This window comes from Microtus ochrogaster, chromosome 8 (assembly GCF_000317375.1).
Source record: "Microtus ochrogaster isolate Prairie Vole_2 chromosome 8, MicOch1.0, whole genome shotgun sequence".
Lineage (NCBI taxonomy): Eukaryota > Metazoa > Chordata > Mammalia > Rodentia > Cricetidae > Microtus > Microtus ochrogaster.
Genome location: NC_022015.1, coordinates 12625665 through 12634377, shown reverse-complemented (window position 1 = coordinate 12634377; position 8713 = coordinate 12625665).

Genomic DNA, 8713 nt, shown 5'->3' with positions numbered 1-8713 from the left:
TTCTTAAGCCTACACACATTGTAAAACACCACTGGAACCTATTTAGAGGTTTTTCCATCTGGACCTCTTTACTGCATATCTTTTTACCTTTTTTGTCTGTATGAGCAAAAGTTAAATCTGCCATGCAGCATGCTATGTGACTTGGAGAAGTTTTTGTGTCCCATGGCAGGAATCTGCCATGCTGTGCTCAAAGCACCCATGCCACTGTATCTTTGTACCAAGGCCCACATAAGAGACACAGCTAGGAAGCTGGTTTTTGACTGTTTATGTGTTCTAGAACCCTTTTAAAGCTTACTCAGGCACCATGGAAATTTGAGAGCCTCGTGTTTGTAAATGGAGACTTTCAGTCATGCCCAGTCCTGCAGCCACTTTTAAAATAACCACTGAATGGTTTAAAATTAATTATAAATGTTTGGCTAATGGCTCATGCTTGTTGCTAACTCTTACATTTAAATTAACCCATTTCTTAACCTAAGAATTGCTGTGAGTGTGGTGTTACTAGTCTGCTGGCATGTTCCTTGAGCTAGTGACTAAATGGCACCTCCCAGATTCCGCCCTCCTTATCCAGTATCTCTCCTTAGATTTCCCACCTGGCCATAGGCCAAAGCAGATTTATTTATTAACCAACGAGAGCAGTATATATTCACAGTTTACAGAAAGACATCTTATGGCAATAAGGTGCCAATATCTGCCCGAGGTATAGACTTCACTTCCTCTGAGTATATACTTAGAAGAGAACTCATGTATCCTATGATGGTTAAAGTCTTGATTTTTGAAAAATATACATAACATTTTCCATAATAATTGGGCAAATCTTCATTCCTACAAGTAATGTTCACGGGTTCTCTTTTTCTCATATCCTCACCATTTGTCTGCATTAGCTGTCCAGGCATAGACAAGCATATAGTTCTTTAAGAGTTTTGAATTTCTAGCTTCTTTCTTGCTGTCAATTTTTGACCTGTGATGTCTTTGCCAGAGATGATGTGTATGTTTTAGATGGCCCATACTTTAACATGCATGTGTAAAGGCAAAATTTATAATTTCTGAGAAAATATAGGAAATCATGTAATATGAAAAGAGGAAATCATTTCTTTAACACAACTCTGAAACAAGCATGAGAACACATATCAGCTCAGTGATTTAAAGTTCTCCACAGACAAACACCACTAGCATATATAACTGAAGCTGAATGAGCCCTGTTCTATGCCATAGGAGAGTAGTAGCATCATGTTTAAATTTTGATGGAGATTGCATTGAATCTGTAGATTGCTTTTGGTAATATGGCCATTTTTCCTATATTAAACCTCCTAATCCACAGGCATGGAACATCTTTCATCTTCTGATAACTTCTCCACTTTCCTTCTTCAAAGGCTTAAAGTTCTTGTATACATCAATAGATATAAATAAATATTGAATAGATATGGAGAGAGTAGACTTGTCTTATTCCTGATGTTAGTGGAATTGTTTTGAGTCTCTCTCCACTTAATTTGTTGTTCTCAACAAATGGTAGTGGCATAACTGGACGTTGGCATATAGAAAAATGCAAATAGACCCAAATCTATCTCCCTGCATAAAGCTCAAGTCCAAGTGGATCAAAGACCTCAACTTAAATACAGTTACAGTGGAGACATGTTCCCGAATAGAAAGAACAGCAATAGCACAGGCACTGAGATTGACAATAAAGGGGACCCGCTGAAACTGAAAATCTTCTGTAAAGCAAAGGACATGGTCAATAAGACAAAATGGCATCCTACAGAATGGGAAAAGATCTTCACCGATCCCACATTTGACAGAGGTCTGATCTCCAAAAAATGTAAAGACATCAAGGAATTAGATATCAAAATACCAAATAATCCAGTTAAAAATGGGTTGTAGATCTAAACAGAAAATTTTCAGCAGAAGAGGCTGAGGGGATCCAGAGAGGTAAGTGGCCACATGGCAAGACAGCCTAAAGTGCCACTCTCTCAGACAGTCCCAGGGGACTGAATCCAGGCCCCCTCCAATTACCTAAGCTTTTGGACATCCAGCAGGGTGTGTTCCCTGCTACTGACTTTCTTTACCCCTTTTACCCTGTCCCCAAGCCCTCATTTTCATCTGCTAGGTCCTTGGATCTTCCAATACAGCCTGCTTTAGGATGGAGGGGATCTGAGAGCCTGATCCAGTGCTGAGGAGACCTAAGGGAGGGAAGACCAAGAAAACTACCAAGTACACAGTCAACCACAGCAAAGATTGGACCAAGATGCCAAGACTCTGCTGGCCTCATTTGAAGGAAGAAATAGACAGGCGCTGATGCAAGAATTCCTCCAACATCCTGAAAAACAACATGATAACACCAGAATCCAATGAACATGAACAAGAAGACTTGAACATCCTAACCCAGCAGAAGTAGAAGAAATTGACTTTAAACGTAACCTTATGAAAATGATGGAGACCCTTAAATAGGAAGTGAAAAACTCCCTTAAAGAGATGGAAGAAAAGACAAAAAGTTAGAAGAAATTAATAAATCCCTCAAAGATACCCAAGAAAATCAAGAAAAAGCAATCAAACAGGTAAAGGAAACAGTAAGACTTGAAGACTGAAATGGAGGTAATAAAGAAAACACAAACCAAGGAATTGCCGGATGTAGAAAATATGGGTAAACATACAGGAACTACAGAGACAATTATAAGCAACAGTATACAAGAGATAGAAGAAAGAATCTCAGGCGCTGAAGATACTATAGAGAAAATAGACTCATTGATCAAAGAAAACATCAAATCCAACAAATTCTTAACACAAATCATCCAGGAAATCTGGGACACCATAAAAAGACCAAACCTAAGAATAATAGGTGTAGAAGAAGGAGAACTCCAGCTCAAAGGCCCAGAAGATATATTCAACAAAATTACAGAAGAAAACTTTCCCAACCTAAAGAAGGATATTCCTATAAAAGTGCAGGAAGCTTACAGAACACCAAATAGACGGAATGAAAAAAAATATCCCCTCACCTTATAATAATCAAAACACAAAACAAACAGAATAAAGAAAGAATATTCAGAGCTGCAAAGGAAAAAGGTTAAGTAACATATAAAGGTAAACTTATCAGAATTACACCTGACTTCTCAATGGAAACCATGAAAGCCAGAAGGTCTTGGACAGATGTACTGCAGACACTTAGAGACCAAAGATGCAAGCCCAGACTACTATACCCAGCAAAGCTTTCTTTTACCATCAATGGAGAAAACAAGATATTCCATGACAAAAACAGATTTAAACAATATGTAGCACAGACCCAGCCTTACAGAAAGTACTAGAAGAAAAACCTCAACACAAGGAAGCCAACAACACCCACAATAGCACAGACATCTAACAACCCTCTACCAGCACAACTCAAAGAAGGGAAACACACAAATACTACCACCAAAAAATAACCAGAGTTAACAACCACTGGTCATTAATATCGCTTAATATCAATGGACTCAATTCATCTATAAAAAGCACAGGTTAAGAGAATGGATATGAAAACAGGATCCAAAATTCTTCTGTTTACAAGAAACACACCTCAACCTCAAAGACAGACACTACCTTAGAGTAAAGGGTTGGGAAAAGGTTTTCCAATCAAATGGACCTAAGAAACAAGCAGGTGTGGCTATACTAATATCTAACAAAATTGATTTCAAACTAAAATCAATCAGAAGAGATGGAGATGGACACTTTATACTCATAACAGGAACAATTCATCAAGATGAAGTCTCAATCCTGAATAGCAGTAGAAAAATTTCAAATAGTTAAAATTCACTTAACAAATTGTTCAATTTCCTTAGCCATCAGAGAAATTCAAATAAGAAAACTATAAGATTCTATCTTATACCAGAATGGCTAAGATCAAAAGTACCAATGATAGCTTATACTGGAGAGGAAGCAGAGTAAGGGGAACACTCCACCACTGCTGGTAGGAGTGCAAACTTGTACAGCAACTTTGGAAATCAACATGGCAGTTTCTCAGAGAATTGGAAATGATTCTATCTCAATACCCAGCTATACTAACCTTGGGCATATACCCAAAGGAGCTCAATGATACCATAAGGACACCTGCTCAACTATGTTCATAGCAGCATTGTTCATAATAAGTAGAACCTGCAAAGTACCTAGATTCACCTCAACCAAAGAATGGATAAAGAAATTAATATATTTACAAAATGGAACATTACTCATCTGTCAAAAACAATGACATCAGGAAAGTTGAAGGCAAAAGGATGGAATTAGAAAAAAAATCACCCTGAGTGAGATAACACAGACCCAGAAAGACAAACATAGTATGTACTCACTCATAAGTAGATACTAGCTGTTAAGTAAAGGATTGTCATGCTATAATCCACAGGCCCATAGAGGCTAGGTAACAAGGAAGGTGCATGGTGGGACACTCAGATCTCGCTGTAAAGAGGAAATAGAAGAGATCTACTGTGTAAACTAGGGGTGGATGGGGATGGGAACATGAGGGATCATTTGAAAGTGGATGGAAGGGGGGACTAATGAAAGAGAGGTCTTAATGGGGGCATTTTAGGGTGAGGAAGAAACCTGGTAGGAGGGAAACTTTCACAGATCTGTAAGGATGATCCCAATCACGACTCCTAGCAATACTAAAGTAGATAGGTAACCTGAACTGGCCATGTCCTTTAGTCAGGTTGGTGACTACCTTAACTGTCACTGGGGAACCTTCATTCATTAACTTATGAAAACAGATGCAGAGATTCCCCAATCAAGCTCTGGGGCTGAGCTCCAGGAATCCTGTTGAAGAGAGGGAGAAAAAATTGTACAAGCCAGTGGGTCAAGGTCATCACAAGGAAACTCACAGAAAAAACTAACCTAGGTTTGTAGGAGCTCACAGACTCTGGACTGACAGCCAGGGAGCCTGCATGGGACTGACCTAGGCTATCTACATATGTATGATAGTTGTTTAGCTTGGTCTACTTGTGGCACTCCTATCAGTGGGAGCAGAGCCTGTTCCTAAAGCTTTGGCTGGCTTTTGGGAACCTATTCCTCATATTGAATTGCCTTAATACAAGGGGAGGAGTTTAGTTCTATCTCAACTTGATATATTATGATTTGTTGACACTCATGGGAAGCCTGCCCCTTTTTGAACACAGTCAGAGAAGGAAGGGATTTGGGGAGGATGCAGAGGGGAGGGGAGGAAAGAGGGAAATTGTAGTCAAAATATAAATAAATAAATAAATTTAACCAATCAAAAAAGAACAATTTATTATTGAAAACTTGAGTCATGAGTCCCATGTGGTAGTTCACACTGGAATCCTAGAATACTGGCAGCAGTTACAGGGAACCACAAGTGTGTGAGAGCCTGGTAATTCAATGACGTTTTGGTATCCTTAGCCACAAAGCAGGATTCAATCCACCAAATTCAATTACACAAAGAAAGAACATATCCTAAGTAAGAATCAGTAAAAGGTAACTCTATAAAAAGCTGGGAAATGTTTTGTAATGTCAGAATTATTAACTATAATTAATAAATACCTTAAGATAGTCATGTTAAAGAAAGACTAATCTATATCTCTCAGAAATGACAGTGACAATCATACATAATCATCTGAGGAAGCAAAGAACAAGTAGAAAAATATATGAGGAAAAGAGTTAAAGATCTATGTTGGGCTAAACATAGGACTTGAATTGTTCCTGGTAGTTCTATTATGGTTATTCAAAGCTCTTACAAATGTATATTTTGCGTTGTCTTTCTCATTTGCAATAGATACTTATATTTAATAAGAACTTCCTGATTTTGATTTTATATCACTTTCCTTTTTTCTTGAGTTCTTTCATTGGACCCAATATTGTATGTATCTTTTTTCCTAAAGAGAAGTTCAAATATTAACTTGATTAATGTATCAAATATACTCAACCTACTCTTTTGTGCAAAACTCAATGACATAATGTTGTAGAAAATATTGCTACCACAGGTGAGTGACAAAAGTAGTAGGTACACAAAGCTCTTCTTTATTACTAGGTGTGGTGATGATACCTGTTATCCCAGCACTGAGGAGGCCAATTCAGGGGTTTGCCATAATCCTGAGGCCAGCCTGAGCAGCAGAGCGAGACCTTGTCTCAAGAAGTCCAAACCAGAGTCAAATATTTTTGAAGTTGTAAAGAGATAAATCTTCAGAAAATTCACATTCACAAGTTGGTTTATAAAAACTAATTTTTTCTTTAATGATATACCAGTAATAAAACAGAGCAAATCCTGTTCTAGAGTATTGTAACAACTTGTTTAAGAATATTTGTTCCAAGGGACAAATAATTTATGTAGAGTGTCAAAAAGTCTAGTTTAATGTTTTTTATATAGCATAGTTGATGTACAATAGTGACAGGTTTCTTGTTGGCCTTTTGGTTGTAGATGAGGTGCCAGAAAAATAAACATATTGAAATAACATGCTGAAATATTGCACATCAGAGTAAAAAGTACTGAATGATTGATAATCAATTTGTCTAATTTGGTTCAAAACCTCGTCTTAAAAATAAAACTGGGTTAGGATCACTGAAAATGGAATTATTCAATGTCCAAATCTTGCAGCGACCAAAGAGAAAATGAGTGTTGACCCAGTGTACATGATCACCCGTTTCCACCTATCGTCTCCTGAATGGAGGCAGATGTGCCCTCCAGCAGGAGCTGAACTGTAAATGTAACTTCCTGTCCTGAGAGCTGAGACAATGCATAGATCTGCTACAACAAGTCATGGACACCATTTCCATGCGTGAACCATGTAAAACCTCATCTACTCTGTTGCTAAAAAATAAATAGAAAAGGGGACAAATTTTTCTCTTTATGTTTCCTCCCATTTTCTCAAGTTTATATAAACCTCAACTCTTAAAATAAAGTTTGCTTTGATGATTTGCTATTTATTAATTAATTTATTTCTTTTTATGAGGCTGAGAGTCAAATACAGGGGGTTGTGCTTTCTAAGCAAACACTCTGTCTCTGAATTACAAACACCAGTCCAAACGGTAGCTGTTAGTAACATTAAATAGAATCTGAAAGTTATCAAATATAATACCAATTAATGTTTACATCCTCACCATGATATGCACCAGACAGTCTTTAATTTGATCGCAGATTTGCCATGGCAGGGACTGGGGCCTATGGTATATAGTGGAGGTAAAACAATAAATAAGGACAGAAATGATTTTTTAATATATCAACCATGCTTTGCTATAGTGTATTTCCACATGACAATAAAGTTGATCTCTATCTCTGCCTTTTACAAAGATACACTCATAACTATACATCCAGCCATGGGAGAGTTAGAGTAGGGGAAATTCAAGTTCAAGGTTAGCATTATGTATTCCTGGGAAGCCTGAGTTAAAGCAAGATACAGTCTCAAAATCAGATCAAGATAGGTCTGGTGGACCCTCAGAGGACAAACATAGCTCTGTCCCAGGTCACTAGATGTGGGGCAGGAAGAGGTTTATCCACAAGCCCACCTGCTGCTTCTCAGCATCTGGCCCTAGGCAGTCAGGTACCATTATAATTCTTGGAAGAAGTGTATTGCCCAGCACCAGTAGACAACAAGGCCCACACATGCTGCTTATCAGATGGACACTATTATGGTGAGCAAGTGTATGATTTAGTATGGGAGAGAAACACAGAACCAGAATAGTTCATGTCCTAAGGACAAAGACATATTTGAGGAGGTAAAAGCAGTGAGGAGCAGGCAGATATGGGTATTGTGATTGCCACCCAGGTCCTGGTGATGTCTGTGCCTGGGCTGCATCAGGGACCCATGTCTAAGATCATGATCCTGATGCAACTATGATTGGTTTTGATATCCACAGCTCCTGATACCACTAAAGGCTGAGAAGAAAGCACTGTAAAAATTTGGTCCTGCTCCATTTATAGTTAATAAGAAGTCTCTGTGTGGTTATTTGGGAGCTGGCTGGTGGGACAACATACTCCTGTTATTCAGAAATATTATATGGTGCCCAATGTCCAGCATGTACATTCATATAAGGCCTGAGAAAGCTTTAAAAAAAACGGACCAAAGTCAAGTCTGGCTTCCTGGTGATTGAAGTCTCTGAGATAGGCTTAGCATACAGAAACTGCCTGCAGGCTGGAGCTAGCCACCAGTACCATTTGTTAAACTAAGATGAGTGGGTGTCAGCTTAAACTGCTGACAGCAGTTTAAGATCCATCTCATGGGATTAGAGAATACTACTGATGTTTAGTAAAGACAGAACCAAATGGGGAGGGGGAATCCTCTAAAGTGGTTACAGCATATTTATAAACGTACTTAAGCTCAAGAGGGGAAAAAAACATGGCTTACACACTCATAGGAAAAATAGTCTAAAAATAATAAAGTTTGGTTTTTTTTGTTTTTTTTTTTTTTTTTTTGGTTTTTCGAGACAGGGTTTCTCTGCAGCTTTGGAGCCTGTCCTGGAACTAGCTCTGTAGATCAGGCTGGTCTCGAACTCACAGAGATCTGCCTGCCTCTGCCTCCCGAGTGCTGGGATTAAAGGCGTGTGCCACCATCGCCTGGATGAATAATAAAGTTTTTAAGAGTAAAGTAATATAAAGAGAAAAGCACAAAAGATGGAAAATACATGGGTATTCTGAATCCTGTATGTTATTGTATTGACTTTAAATTTTTTGTTTGCTGATGAAGAAACAATAGCTGTTGAGAGACATTGGATTATGTAGGCTTCTGGATTAAGCAAACCTATGTATTTTAAA